The sequence below is a fragment of the Corvus brachyrhynchos genome, unplaced genomic scaffold (genome assembly GCF_000691975.1).
Source record: "Corvus brachyrhynchos isolate BGI_N302 unplaced genomic scaffold, ASM69197v1 scaffold279, whole genome shotgun sequence".
In the NCBI taxonomy this organism is placed as follows: domain Eukaryota; kingdom Metazoa; phylum Chordata; class Aves; order Passeriformes; family Corvidae; genus Corvus; species Corvus brachyrhynchos.
In genome coordinates this window covers 258,511-274,275 of record NW_008246060.1, presented here as the reverse complement: position 1 = coordinate 274,275, position 15,765 = coordinate 258,511, and the positions used below count along the sequence as shown (strand labels likewise).

The 15,765-nt window shown below is 46.2% G+C and overlaps 2 long non-coding RNA genes across 2 annotated transcripts in view; one reads left to right on the top strand and one right to left on the bottom strand.

Moving 5' to 3' along the window:
- Positions 1-5,005, top strand: part of LOC108449658 — a 12,357-nt gene extending 7,352 nt beyond the window's left edge. Inside the window, exon 3 of the long non-coding RNA XR_001865917.1 lies at positions 121-5,005. This is a non-coding gene — a long non-coding RNA (uncharacterized LOC108449658). The remainder of the gene's footprint in view (positions 1-120) is intronic.
- Positions 1-8,867, bottom strand: part of LOC108449660 — an 11,826-nt gene extending 2,959 nt beyond the window's left edge. The window contains exons 1-2 of the long non-coding RNA XR_001865919.1: positions 8,857-8,867; positions 1,302-1,305 (exon numbers count right to left, since the gene is read on the bottom strand). This is a non-coding gene — a long non-coding RNA (uncharacterized LOC108449660). The remainder of the gene's footprint in view (positions 1-1,301; positions 1,306-8,856) is intronic.
- Positions 8,868-15,765: the final 6,898 nt, after the last annotated feature.

Below are 15,765 nucleotides of genomic sequence, written 5' to 3'. Positions count from 1 at the left end.
CCCCCCCCCCCCCCAAAAAAAAAAAAAAAAAATTCTCATGGATCCAGCATGTATGTGTATTTCAGTCCTGGTTCCTGACAGGAGGAAATTCCCTCTTCCTCTTCTGTGCATTTTCCACAGGCCAGGGCTGATGGAAGACGAGTCAAGGACACCACAGAGCTCCATGCTGCCTGAAAAAGAGCCTACCTTGGCCCAGGGGTAAGGGTAGACAATCCCAGCCAGCCTTGCTTGCTGGGAAATGCAGGAATGGGGTGGATGAATAATTTGAGGCAGATGGGTAATTCAGGACAGAAGCCCTTCCTCTGCACCTCAAGGAAGTCACAGGTCTAGCCTCCTTGGTTCCGGATCCCTCACAGGGACCACAGGCAGCAACCTGGATGATGGATACAATCACACCCAGCAATGCATTTCTTTGTTACTTTCTCCCTTTCCTCTTTTCCTTCTCTGTCCTCCCTTCTACATCTTCCAGCCCTCCTGTTGCCCACCAGTTCTTTTTAGCTGGTAATTACAGCTGAAGTGGACAATCTGTCTATTTTTAGGCTGAAAGCACTTCCAGGCCAGCTGAAATGAGGCAGCAGCAATGCAGTGGGGATGATGCTGTTGGGTCCCTGTGTCCCTGCTCAGCAGGGACACCCCGCAGGCACTGATGTGGGTGCATATTCAGGGGGGGATGCCCATGAAGAGATTTTTAGAGCATCCTTCACCCACCCCCTGCACATTGTGGAGCAGGGCCAAAGTTGTCCCAAGGCTGGAGTTAATTCCAAAGCGTCCGGAATTGACACCCAGCAGCCCCCTTGGTGCCACTTGGAGAGCAGGAGAGCAAGCCAAATTCCTGTTTCCCAGCTCAGAGGGCCCAGATTTGAGGTGAACATCCTTCTCATTTCAGATCTAAAGTGACCTCGCCCCTTGGTTTTTCCTCCCCTCCTTTTGCTGATGATTTCATTGACACAAAGTAGCCGAAAAAGACCCAAAAAAGGAGGGAGGAGCCCCAACAGGGCAGGTGCAGAGTCAGAGCAAAGAACTTGTGAAGTACAAGCCCAGCTATTCCACACCCTCATTAGTAAAAGATATTGTTGCCTGCAGGGAGACAGTTTCTGGGTGATTGAATGTAGAACTGTTTGGAACAAATTCAAGAAACCCCAGCGTGCCTTTTGCTTTTAAATATGCTGTTTTCTCTAAGCTGGTGTTCCTCATGGAAGAGTATTGATTAAGGCCAGAAGTTTGCCAGGAAGGTTTCCAAGATGAGACGTGGGGCGCAGTGGTCACCCTGAGCTGGAAGGGGTGATGACCCCCAGCCTGACCTGCCTCACCTGGAAGCAGACATTTCAACACAGCCTTCTTCAACAAACCTGCCGAGGGCTTTTGGTGGTGCTCCAACATCAAATGGAGCCTTGGAACCTGATGTCAGAACCTCCAAAAATTGCTGCAAAGCCTATTTTGGGAGGGGTTTAGTGGTCCAAAGCTCAGGGCAAGCCTGGTCTTAATTACCTTGATTCTCAGTGCCTTGCACTGGGTTGTCACATGTGCCATAGCACCAAGGCTGTCAGGCAGAGGATTCTCCATGGAATCTGTCTTTCTTTTCATTTCAGGACAGGTTGAATTGCTGGGGTATGGACCAACCATTTCCAGTTACGACTACAAGTAAGAGACATGATCCCTATCCCTACCTAGAGTGCAATGGCAACAAAAGCAGGTTATTAGGATAAGTAATATCCATCTAATCCAATCTGATCTGTGTAGTTATTAGGCCTAGCTAAGTATTGGTATTGATTTTATTACTAATATCACTGCCACAATAGGAAACCAACCACAGCTCCGAGTTTTGCATCATTCATAATTTTGCACATTTGTTTGGCCTCAGAACAGATTATTTTTTTTCTCCATTGCTCAAAATCCACATACAGGTTTCCTTTTTGGGTTTTACCTCTTGTTCCTTCATCTTTACCTCTTTCTCACTACATCTTCTGCTTTTTCCCCTCTTGGTTTGCCCCTTGCCCTCTACAAAACAACTTCATGCAGGATCAAACCCAATGCTTACATTTTTCTTAGTCTGAATTCAGCCCAAGAAACTTCCAGCAGTTTATGAGTCAGAAACTACAAGACAGAGCTGCTGGTCATTTTGAGAAATTGTCAGGAATTTGGGGAAGGTGAATCACCCTCAAAGATGGCTAAGAAGAAAAAAAAAAAAAAAGAGAACTGCTTGTCCTTTTTCTCTTTGCCATTCAGCTCATTTTTTTAACCAGGTTTGAATAAGGAGCACAACATGGAAATTTTCTTGAATCTCCCCACAGGAAGGAGCTTGGTTCTTGCATTTTCCCACAAGGATGACCCGGGAGATGAACAAACCTGGTGCTGGACAAGCTCCCTCTGTGAAGCCACATGCAGTGACCTGGGAAGTGCTTCTTCCCATGTGCAGCAACACACAGAACTTGTCTTTGGCTCCCAATGCTCCCAGGGAGTTCAATTTAACTCCAGGTTAACTGCAGTTCCCTTGCAAAGCTGTCTATCACCTCTCATACCTCTCAGCCTCTTCATTGCTCACTCAAGAAAATAACAGCTCCCACACTCTGAAAAATCCCACATAATTGGTACAGTCTCCACAAAATGCCTCTCAACCAACAGCAGGGCTCTTTGGAGCTCGAAAGGTGGTCCCATCTTTTCAGAAGGGTCATGGGTTGACAATCTTGTTTTTTTTCCTCAGTGTCTGTCCAAAGAAAAAAAAAAAAAAAAAACGGGGGAAAAAAAAAAAAAAAAAAAAAAAGAACGGGGGAAAAAAAAAAAAAAAGAAAACAACACACCAAAAAATATCATCCCGGCTCCTTGAAGTCAAGTCTGGCAGCACCAATTTGGGGCACAGCTGGAGGCAGAAGACAGGTTTCCATCCCACAGCTGAGCAAAAGCCTCTGAATTAGCCTTGACCTTCTGGTGATCAACCAATCCTCAGCTTTCCTTTTTGCCCCACATCTTGGTAGGATGAAGGATTCTTGACACTGAACTGCAGAGATCTGGAAAATGTGGAGTCTTTTCCACTCATCCTAACCATCCTTGGCCCTCTCTCCAGTCACATTTGAGCAGAAAATTGCCACATCATCAATTTGGTGTAGATTTAGGTATCCTGAGGACCAAACCTCATTGGTTTTGCTGTTTTACCTCTTGACTCGGCAGCCTCAGCTGGGTCCTCATTAGCATCTCTCCCTCACACAACATATAAATAGCAATACCTAGAGTCACACACACTTATAAATAAATAGAAAAGGAGCATCAATTCAGCCATGAATACAAAGCTTAAGGATAATGCATCTCATTCCTGTTTGCTGCCTCGGGCACCGCAAGCTGACAATCAAAATTCACTGCGCGCCAAAAATATTAGTTTAATATTTGTGTTTGCTCAGCTCCTTCTCATGCCAGCATGATAAACCGCCCTGTGAAGGCATTGCCAGAGGCACTCACACTCCATTCTCTCTCACACTGATTCTGGCACACAGAGGGATCTTTTCAAACCAATAAACACTTTCACTTTTGTCTTCACTGAAAGGATTGCCTCTGTGGGGTGATGTTTTGCTAGAGGAAATTATTTAAGAGCAGAGATACAGTTGTGATTCAATATGGTTGTGATTCAATATTGTGCTCAGGAATTCCTTGTAAAGTCAAGGGAGAGACAAATTCTGACATTACCTGAGCCTCATTGAACTTACCATTTTTGGGGTGAGAATCCAGCAACAAAGACTGACACTTTTTCATGTGGCATCTAGTAGCTCCTGTTCTCAGGTGGAACATCAGCAACACCATCTCTCTCATGTAAGTTACATCTTGACATGTGTGAGAACATGCAGAAAGAAAGGAAGGAGAGAAAAAAAGGAGAGAGATCTTTTCCAGGCCATCTGTTAGGGTTGGATAAAGAGGATGGAGTTCAGATCAGCAGCAATGTCAGAGCTGGTCCCTTACACCCTTCCCTACTTGGGATGAGTCGACCCTTGACTCAGAATTGGCAAGCTAATCCAACAGGAAGAAAGTCAGACCAACCATGAGGAACAGATTTTCTCTTTGCTTTCCCTCCTCATGACTTTCTCATTGCTGAAAGGATGCCCTGAGCTCCCCATGGAATTGTGGAATGGTTTGGGTTGGAAAGGACCTTTAAGATCACCTAGATCCAACCCCCTGCTATAGGCAGGGAACACCTTCTACTATCCCAGGTTTCTCCAAGCCCCCTGCAGCCTGGCTTTGATGTACACCAGCAACTCGGACAAAGAGGAAACCCTCTACAGAAACCCATCTGTGTGCTCAAGCACAGCAGTTTGACTGAGGTACCTTAAGGCATTACAAGGCTCACACCCCACTCCTGCTGCCCTGGGGGCACCCCAGTTTCCCCCAGGTATCACAGATCAGCCCAAAGTCAAGTCGAGTCTCAGGGAGCAGCTCCCTCCTACTGATAACATCCTTCTTTCTGGCCTCAGGAGATGTTTTGGACATGTTTGTTGAGGAGCTGTAGAGAAGAACAATGCTGGCTGTCTTCTCATCAAGGTGGGCTGTGACAAGGCAAAGTCCTGCTTTCACTCCAGCACTGCCCTGAAACACAAGGCTTTGTATTTGCCTGTCAATATCCCAGTTGGATTCTCCTTCTCTATATTTAATTTGAGATCAGTACTGCAAGACCTCTTTTGTTAGCTGGATACTGCATGCACATTGTTATTATTTCTTTCATAAAAATCAATAAAGACTTAGGAACAACAACCACCAATAATAACAGTACATTTCTCTTTGTGTCTTTGTGTTGGAACTTGCTGAATAACTCAGAAAAGCAGCAGACAACAGTCCAAAGAGAAGATTAAAAAATATGTTGTTTCCAAGTTGGACCTGCTCTTCCTTTGGAAGAGGTTTCCAGCCACTTAAAATTGCAGCACCATCTCAGCACACAAGAATTCAGTAGCAGAGGCTCAGGATAAGAAATGCACAGAGGATGAGGCACCAGACAGAGCTCCTCCAATCTGGTATACTGGTTGTCTTGCCTGTGAAACAAGCAAAAACAGTGATGGAAATTTAATGGCACCACTTTGAAAGCCACAGACAAATCATTCCTACTGAAGTCACTCCCTGGGCACTAACAAAACTCAAGGAGACACACTCCTTGCTGGTTGCCATGCTGCTGTGAAATGAGGAGAGAGGAAGAAAGGTAACATAAGGACGTGGAACTACTGGAGTGAGTCCAGAGGAGGCCATGGAGATGCTGAGAGGGCTGGAGTCCCTCTGCTCTGGAGCCAGGCTGAGAGAGCTGGGGGTGCTCACCTGGAGAAGGCTCTGGGGAGAGCTTAGAGCCCCTTCCAGGGCCTAAAGGGGCTCCAGGAGAGCTAGAGACTTGGGACAAAGGATGGAGTGATGGGGCAAGGGAGAATGGCTTCAATCTGACAGAGGGCAGAGTTAAATGGGACATTTGGAATAAATTGTTACATGTAGGGTGATGAGGCCCTGGCACAGGTTGCCCAGAGCAACTGTGACTACCCCTGGATCCCTGGAGTGTTCACAGCCAGGCTGGACAGGGCTTGGAGCAGCCTGGTCTAGTGGAAGGTGTCCCTGCCCATGGCAGGGGGGTGGAATTAGTTGCTCTTTCAGGTCCCTTCCAACCCCAACCATTCCATGATTTCCCTGCCACCCAACTCCAGGGAACAGCTGCGGAAATCACACAGGAGCTCTACAGCTCCCGAATACCATTTAATTAGTCTACATGAGAGCTTAAAAAAACTATATGCCTTGAGGCAACACTTTCTCTACTCCCTGTACTATCATGAGCTGTTCCTACAGCTCCAGCTGGAATTCCCATGGACAGACCAGACAGCAGAACCAGTGCTGTCACAGGGACCCCGTTGGCTTTGCCTGGGCTTCACTGGTGGCCACAAAGTCCTGGAAGGACAGAGCCCAGTCCCCCAGGTCAGCACCACCTCCAAGGGAATTCTAACAGGCTGAGTACTCCTTCATGAATAAACCCCCTGAAATCCAGTTTCGTGAGGTATCACTCGCTCAACACAACCTGCCCTTCACATTTACCAGGTTTCCAGCATTTTGGCTAAAGAAAATATATAAAATTCTAATACTATTGTTTTAAAGGTTAATGTATTCCCAGCCACAACTTAGAGCAGAGATTTGAGTCCAGGCACAATCATCTGGTGGCAGGAAAGTACTGAGCAGATGACCTAGGTCTTATCCATCTCTATTTTTTTATGCATGTGCAGCTCTTTCTTCATTTCTTTCCTTTTCCGGTTCAGCCATCCAAAGAAATATAAAACTAAAGCTAAACACAGCTGGGGTTTTATCAACATCCCAGCAATTACACACACACAGCATCAGCACATATCACAGCACCAGCATTATTTTTTCCTTCCCATATGAAGGATTGCTGCTATTCCTATGCTCAGGCCAAGATGCTTTTCAGCAGGCATCTTTCCTGGCTTCCTATCAGGCACCTTTTGTGGCTTCCCAGCCATCCCCACATACAGCTTTCATAAGCCAAAAGGCTGCTCCAAGCACCACAAGACAAGGGAATTCAAGCACCAAAGAGAAAGAAAAGCTGGTGCTTTCAACTCTCTTAACAACTGATGAAAAGATGAGCTCTACTTTCCCAAAATCTTCTCCTATGCCATGAAAGAAGAGCTGCAGAAAGCCAGAGAGTCCTTTAGCTCGTAAAATAAAGGAAAAAGTGGAGTAGGGGATAGTAAATACAAGCCTTAAATACAGCAGAGCTTGAGCTCCTCCTGCAGAGACCCAGCAAAGAGGAGCTTATACCATCCTGGAGCTGCTCAGGTGGTCGCTTTTATCCCCCACCAACTGGGTCCACTCAACAAAATGGCCTTAGCAGGGAATGTGCCTCACCTGTTATCCCATCCCATCTCCCTGCAGCTGAGAAGCAAAGGAAGGTCAGAGACCCTCGAAGACAACCAGAGTTTACAGCAGAGATGGATTTATTAAGGAGAGTGCTTTGAGGAAACAGTCAGACTTCCCTGTGTTTGAGGGAAAGGTTTCATTAGACCTGGAATAGCACTGCTGGGTGTGTGGAATTGTGCTGTACCTGTTTAACCCAGCATTTTTTTAATGGCATGCACCAGGAATGGTTTTGGTGTAAATTTTTAATTTGAAGCCCAGATTTTAGATTTCCTACAACCCTGCTAATACTGAGAAAAAAGTAAAAGCTCCTAAATCTTACACCCCAGCAAATCCAGGATGGATCCTCCCCTCCTGAGGAGTCTGGCAGAGGGCACAGACCACCCTAGAGAAGAAGGTCTATCGAGAATCCTTGGAAAGTGTGTGAGCCACCCCAAGGAGCTTCACATCACGAGATAACAAATTTTAGCAAAACATCACCCTCCTTTTCATGCTCTGTTTTGCTTGACCTCATGACAGCCCACAGGAGTCAGAGCAGGTGTGAGCATCCACCCTGGGCACAGCTCCATCACTCCCCAGCTGGGGAGATCTCCTAGCTTTTTAAATTCCAGGTCAGCACAATCCAGGGATAAAACTCACCCTTCTGCCAGGCCCAACAAGCTCCTTTGGAGCCTTAATGTTGGCCTCAACCCAAGGCTGAGTGACAATGGAAAACACAGAAACAGGCAACACAACAAACCCAGAGCAAATAAAGAGAAGAAGGGCACTGCTAAGGTGACTCAGAAGAAATTTAGGCCATCAAAACACTGCCCTGCTGTTTCCTGCTGGGCCAGTGACTTTGAAAGCTCAAAGTCTGCCAGTGGGAAGTAGGAGAGGTAAACGATGTAGGATGTGTCACTGTGGCCTTAATCCTACAGCCCAATTGTGCCTCCTGGCATGCAGTGGGATGTGGTGCTTTCCTGCTGGAGAAGGAAACACAGGCACCAGCAGAAGCAGAACCAGTCAATATATATGTTATTTTAATTTTTTTTAATGAATACTAACATTCTAGGAAGAAAAACTTTTTCATTCAAATGCAATTTTCCATGGGAATTACATGATCTGGATGTTTTCTGCTCTTGCTTGTTTTTGGTGTTGAAGAACTGACATACACAAAATTTTTTTTAAAAAAGGAAAGGGGTATTTTTATGTTGCAAAGCTGAGAGCTGAACAGTTTTGGCTGACTGGATGAAAGCACTGAGGAATGTTCCAGATTAAACATGGTAAATTGTCCAAGTGAAATGGTGCTTTTTGGCATCAGGGCTTTTCTCTAGATAAAAATGTTGATGCCAGGAGGAAAGGCAGATGGGAAGAAAAGCTGTCCTAGCAAACTTCACCTCTGATTCCCCTTAAAACTGCAAAAGAAATAATTTTCCTTTTCTTTTTGCTGGCAAAAGTGGTTTCACGAGATGATGACAACCAACGGTGGGGGAAAAATTCTTGTGATAACACCTAATTATTGAACTATAGATAATAGAAATATAGATAATCAGAGGGGAAAAAACCTCTCTGGTGCCATCTTGGATGGACAGTTTTCCTGGTCTGGGTCTGACACCTCTGTGCACTCAATGGGCAGCTCAGTCTCTCACATCTCCCTGGGATTAAGGGATTACCATTAATTAACAGAGCCCTGCCTGCCTTGCCTGTGATACACTATCTTTCCATCAGAAAGAACCAGATGGAACTGAATTTCCAAAATCTCCAAGATGGAAAGAGCAGGTATGAGATAAGAGCTGGGGTACTGGGTGAGGCAGGAGGCTGTGGATCATCAGAGAGGAAACCTAAATCTCAGTAATTTACATTTTTTTTTCTCATTTCCTAAGGAGAAAAGGCACGTGGGATCCCCCTCCTGTCTGCCTGACCCCTGCTATTGGCTTTTCACTCTGTTTTCTTTTAAAGGAAATCTGTGGAGAGGCCGCTGCCCTCAAAGTAGCAAATCCCCATAACAGGTGGAACAGACTGCCCAGAGAAACTGTGGATGCCTCATACCTGGAAGTGCTCAAGGCCAGGCTGGATGGAGCCCTGAGCAACCTGGTCTAGTGGAAGGTGTCCCTGCCCTTTCCAGGGGGTTGGAACAAGATGATTTTTTATGTCACTTCCAACCCAAACCATTCCATGGTTCTGATTCTCTGAATTTGGGGCAAATGCTGTGAGAAGCTGTTCCTGTGTGTCCCTGCTAAAGGCAAAACAAAGGTAGTACCATGGGAAAGGGTTTTTCTAGAAAGAGGATTGAAGTGGCTCAGCTAAACGAGGAGGAGAAGATATCTCCCCATCTCCTTGGATCCTCCAGGGAGATAGTTCCTCCACTCTCCACTTCCCATTGGATACTGAGCCTGCAGCATCTACTGCTGCCACACTGTGAAAAGAGCAAATCCTCAGCCTCTCCTGGCCTTTATGAGATCCAGGAACCAAGGTCTTAGCGGTGACTAATGAAAGCAAGCCATCCCTGTCCCTCAGCTCTTCAGATCACCTTCATTTCCAAAGAACAGCTTGGCACTATCCAAACCTCCACTCTCCTCAGCCAGATACACTGTCCTCACCACAGCGAGTCACCTCCCAAAGCCTAATGCTTGGATAACTGGGTCCTAACAGGGAAACAAGCTGGGAAAAGAGGGTTTTTTACCTGGAATAAGGGGTTTGCTGTCTGTACCAGCCCCAGTGTGGATGTCCCAGTGGGTCTGTCACCTCAGGGGTGGCTCCCTGTGCTCAGCAGGAGACCATCATCAGTTATCCCTGCCCATCTAGAGAAGGAAACATCAAACATGTTCCCTAGACAGCCCGGCCAAGAGCTTCCCCAGGAGGGGAAGATGAAGCTGTCAGACATGGCAGGAGTCCAGCTGATGTTGTGTTCTCACTTTTTTCTCTGTATTCATTAAACCCCCACACTTTCCTCAGGACAAACTGGTTAAATTCACTTTGGAATCTGTCACGATCCGCTAATGCAAGCGGGGGTCGTGATGGTTCGTTTATCGATCTCAGAGTGTAAAAGGACACAAGAGATTTCAGTTTTAATCAAAGCAGTGCACCTTTATTAAGTGCCCACAACACAGTAATGCGATAGAAGAGAGTAAGAGAGAGAGAGAGAGAGAGAGAGAGAGAGAGGGAAAAGGGGGCAAGAGCTACAGGGACTCGGTTATTTTAGAAGGTCCCTTTATAGTCCTTTTCAGAAGCGAGGGGCAACTGGCCAAGAGGTTGGGGAATCTACAGCCATTGTTATGGGGTTCGTTGCTTTGGGAAACAGGTACAGGACAGACGTACAAGACAGGTGTACCGGAGAGGTGTACAGGACAGGTCGTTCCTTTCCGCTTCAGCGCAGTCCTTCCCGCCTGGGCAGCAAGAACGGCACAGTCCATTGTGACCTGCACTAATTTTCCTCAGGAATGCGTACCAGTTCCCAGTGGGCACACCCGTAGGCAACACTTGGCAGACAATCCCACCTCAGCCAGGCCAGGACTGCTGTGTTCAGTCTCTGTCTTCGGCGATGATCGTGAGGCAGATGAGGGATTTTCGGACCGTCTCTTACAGAATCCTAATGCCAGCAGCATCAGGCAAACTGTATCCAAATCCAAGTACCTTAATGGAGCTATAGGTTGGTCTTTGAGAAGAGCCTGCCCATCGAGGTGGCACTGAATCAGGTGCCAGGAGAACAGGACTGTTCTGGCCCCACCATGGCCTGAAAAGTTCCCTGGGATAGTCCTTCTCCGGAGTTTTCCTGTTTGGAAGAGGTTTCTCACACACAGCCTTCATGTCTAAATGAACTTTGCATTGCCCAACCTCTCTGCCCTTTTGAACCTTTCCCAGTGGCACTTCCAGGCATCACAGCCCACCCCATCAGTAGGATCCAATGGCTGTACATCCCCACATCCCTGCCTTGGCATGTGTGGACACAAATATCAGGACTCTGACAAAATTTGGGAGCACGGATGATTTGAGAGCAGGGAGAGCTCCCGTCCCACATCCCACCACCTTGTGAAGATAGCTGGAGCAGGGATTGTAGCAGTTCGCTCAGCTCCCAATCCCTTCTCAGGTTTGGCTCTTTACCTTGCTGCTTTTTTCCCTAAAAAATAGAGTAGGCAAGGAGTGCCTGGTTAAAAGCTAATTCCCCTGCCCTCTTAAATCACCAAGATTAAAAGCTTTCTTCCCGATGGCTGCCTCATAAAAGACCCAAAGGTTTCTACTCCTTTATTCCTTTAAAAAGGAACGCCTTATCTATTTTAAACCATTTGGGGGTATGGGTAAAGTATGCAGTGACACTCCATCTCTGGGACCTGCACTCTGTTGATTTTACAGAAAAAAATGGGCTCCAAAGAGCACACCTGAGCAAAATGAGACCTTTTGGCCAACTCCAGCCTCACTGTTCAGGCTTCTGAGATGTGTAAAAACCCCCTGAAAACATGGGATTTCTGCTGGTTAGATGCTTTCAGCCAGGTGAGATGGTCTTTTCCTCCCTGAAAGGGTTACAGCTGCTCAGAAACCAGCACTTTTGGAGCTTTAAACCCAAAGATTCTGGGGTAGGAAAGGAAATATGGCACACACAGCCCTTTTAATATTTGTTAGCCAAATAAATGTTCCTATTTCAAGGCAGGTAGAGCAATAATAAATATCAGGTAGGAGAAGTGAGCCCCGCTGCCCCTTCTCATTTGTATGCATGACATTATTTCTTTTATTAAACAAAAATTCCCTCTCCAGAAATGCAGCCCAGCCCTGCTGGCTCAGGTCTGCTGTTGTTAAAATGATTATTAATGGTGCTGCACCTCTCCCTAATGGGAATGAATGGTCCAGCCACCCTTCAGTTCCACACATATTCCTGACTTAATCTTTTGGCTTCCTCTCAGCCGTGATATTCCCCACAGCCTCCTTCCCCTGCAGCCCTGGAAGATCTGCATGTGGGTGATCCATCTTGGATCTTTTAACGCTTATTTTTCAAGAGAGATAAAAATAAACCGTTCCATTTGGATGAAAAATAGGGGATGTAGGCCCAAGCCCACCATGGGAGATGGAGGGGGAGGGAAGAAGAAGGAAGAAGAGTATTTTCTCCCTTTCCCCTGTATTTAAAGCACAAATGAATAATCCATCTCCCTTAACAGCCCCTCCCTTCATAAATAAATAATTTCCTCACCATGTGGAGCAGGGAAATGACAAGAGGAGGATCGTAAGTCATGGAAAGGAGGTAAAGGCAGAGATCTCTCAGGGAGTTTCTCATGGAGCACCACGCAAATTCAAGTATCTGCTCTAGCAAGTGCGCTTTGGCCATAGAGAATTCTTGCAAATTTTTAAAGCAAGGACAACTTCCTAGCCCTTTGCATGACTCTTCCATATGAGTCTGGAGGGCCAGCAGGAAATGCATCCCCGTGGATGACCAGGAGAGCAGGGGGAAAGATGGGAAGAAGGGTGAGGGGATTCCTCACTTTTGCTCCTGCCTCTGCCTGCCAAGTGAGGGTGGCTGTGTTTCCACACCTGATTAATCACTTGTAATCCCATGGAAGGAGGTTGCCAGGGGTGGGTAAGTGGAATACAAGTGCTGCCTGCTGGCATAGGATCTTCCCCCACCAGCTGCTCCAGTGTGGATCTGGGCATTTCCAAAATGCCACAAGCTCTTTCAGACCTTCCAAACTGGAATGCACAAATATCACAAATCCCATCCAAATTCCCTGAGTACCACAAGCCTGCCCTCCATATCTCACAAACATCCCAAATCTCACAAACTGCTCACCCCATACCCCACAAATATCATCACCATCACTACGCATCTACAAAACACCTCATCAACCCCACCAGTACCCTGACATGTTCCCCCAGAGATTGTCACCAAAATATCACCAAAGAGGTCCCCAAACAGGCTCTAAAGACTGGCTACAGGTGACCATCCTGCTTTTGGGGTTGGCACCATCGCCAGCACATCCCCCTAATTAAGCAGATATAAAAGAGCTGTTGCGTCTTGGTTCTGATACTCCAAAATATATGGGTTAAAACCATGAGAATTATGGATTTTACCAGAAGACCACTCATGGGAAAAGTGGGCTTAAGGAACATAGCCCCAGGCAATGCTTGCAGGGACCGAGCACTGGAGCAGCTCCATGGCACTGCTGGATGGGGCTAAAATAGCCACGGGAAGTACAGGATAACCTCTCTGCTCTCCCCCAGACTGATACCTGCTGATAATTTCGGCTGAATGTTTAAAAGCCACTTGCTTTACATTTGCTGTTTAGTTGCTTTTCTTAAAAAAACTCCAAACTCAGTGAACCACGAAAAAGGCCAAAAACCCTATGTCTACTGGTTTTCAGGGAAATCAAACCTGATTTGAAATTTGACCAGTGGTCAAATTTGACCAGTTGGTCAGCACTGGTGGTTTCCAGACACTGTCCAAGGGGTTGTGGCCGCATCCCTTCTCCCATTTATCATGTGGCTCCAGCTCCATCCCCACCTGCGGACATGGATGGAGGGATATTTGCCTACACATATGTAAAAGTGATTACAGGCAGAAGCCTGGGGGATTTGTTTGGGAACAATGTTGTAATGAGCCCAAGGATAATCTGCTGCCCAGAAACAGGGATTTTTTTCCCAGAGGGATGGCAGCCACAAATTAGACAGTCACATCCGGTTATTTCCAGTGAGTTAACTTCCAACGACGCACCTCCAGCCTGGCAAGGAGGGGCACAGCACAAATCCAACCATCCCCAGCAGATGTGCCCCAAATCCAAGATGTTTCAGGTAGGGAAGGGGGCTGGCATGAGGATTTTTAATGGCCCAAAGTGGTGGAAATTCATTACTCTGATAAGGCTCTGGGAGTTGGTGGTTTGGGCTTCAAACATGGCCAGTCCCTGGAGAAATTACACCATGTTCAAGCTAATCTTCTTATAAACATTGTTGTGGGTTTTTTTTATTTTATCCGACATGTGTCAAGCAGGACTACTAAGCCTATTACATCTCCAGGGAGGTTGGTGCTTTCTCTTCTTTCTATCCCCCCCCCCCCAATCTGAATGCTGCTTGTCTCCTTTTTGGCTCCTTTGGACATTTCTCCAGCACTACAAACCAATTTTTTATAATTAGCACTGAGGAAAAAAAATCTCAGTGGGTTTGGAGGCTCAGGTGAGATAAGCAGCCAGGTTCCAGGTAGACACCCAAAATTTTTGGAGCTTGTAGGCTTCTGAAATGAACAAAAAACTTGCTGGATCATCTCTTCTTCCTGTGTTCATTTATTTTTCTTTCCAACAAACCCTCAAAATAAATAGATAAAGAGTCAAGTGGATATTTTTTTGCTTTTCAGAACGAAATAGTTCAAGTTATTGAGAAATCCCCAGTTGGGTACTGCCTTTGTGTTACTCCCTCTGTCCGAGTTTGCAGGCAGAAACAGGCAGGGATTAGACCACTGGAACAGATGGTTTTAAAGGACAGGGTGAACATGAAGCTGCTTTGAGCTTCAGGTTGAGGGACACATGTTGTTGAAGGGACATTTTTCCTAAGACCTCTCTCCCCACTCTGATGGGAAGTTCATAGGAAACCAATAGAAAGCATAAAAAGGAAGTGAGAAAAACCCAAACCCTAAAAAATTTGTGTTGCAAATGGTCATTTTCTGGAGGAAGCACCAAGCTCTCTCCATGAGAAATAGGAAATGGAGAATTAGGAATACCTAAGGAGTGAGAAACTTTCGTGCACTTACTTGCACAAACATCACCCACGTTCACTCTGGAGACTTGACTACAGAAAATCAATGGGAGCTTATCAGCCTGCAGCAGAGTTGGGACAATTAAACCTTTCCCTCTCTGCCTTTCTATATTGGATTTAAGTTTTGAAGTTATTCTCACCTGTGGATGGAGAGAAAGAAACATTTGAGCCAGCATCTCTACTACACAGGCAGTAGCTCTAATTATTTCTGTGCCTCATCATTGCCTTCTTTGTCATTAAAAAAAAAAAATTTTTTAAATGCTATCTTGGACAAAAAAAAGAGATATTGTGCATTTGACTACAATTTCTTTGCTCTTCTTGCACACAAACTTCTGCACTCATGGTAAAACTCCTTCCCCAAAAGCTGAGCTTTTGTCATTGGGTTTTTCTCTGGCACAGAGCAAAACTTTGCAGAAGGAGACCAGCAGAAACCCAAAATGGGGCCTAAGTGGTAAAACCGAGCCTGGATTTGGAGCTGTCCCCCAGATCCATGCTGGGCTGAGGACAAGGTGAGGGTTCTGCTACAAACTCTGTTAGCTGAAGTACTGGCACTCAATTCTGCAGGAGCCAAAGGGTGTTTGAAGCCCCAAAGCAACATCCAAACATATCCCTGTTTGGTTGCCTGGTTTTTACTGAAAACCAGCTGCTCCATCCACAAGTCCTTGGAGGAATGGAAAAACACCGAGACAAATCAAATCATTAACAAGCTCAATAACTAAAAAAGTAATGACTGCTCTTCCTAGTGCCTGTTCTAACCACCTCCATATGCAGATTTGGGTGGATCACAAAGATTTCTGGAAGGACATCAGTACCCCCAAGCCTCTGGCTGGTCCTACAATCATTTTCCATCTTCCGGGGACTCAGGTTGGAAGCAGCAGCTTCCTTTTTATTTATTTAATTCTTTATCTCCCCAGTCAAAATGGACAGTGCAGATAATCTGGGCTTATATCCCTTTGAAGTCAATCAGAAGAGACTTTTAACTTGAGCAAGCAGGACCCCAGGCCTCCATCTACCTGATCCGCAGGCACCGCCAGGGATTTGGGCAACCCAGACTCTATCCACATGGACCTGGCTTTAAAGCCGTCAGGTCCAAGCCCTGCCTTGGCGAGAGATCAAGCACAGAGGATTTCCTACGACCCTCCCGTCTTATCACACATTAGCCCTGTCCAGATGTCAGGCACTCTGCCTCTG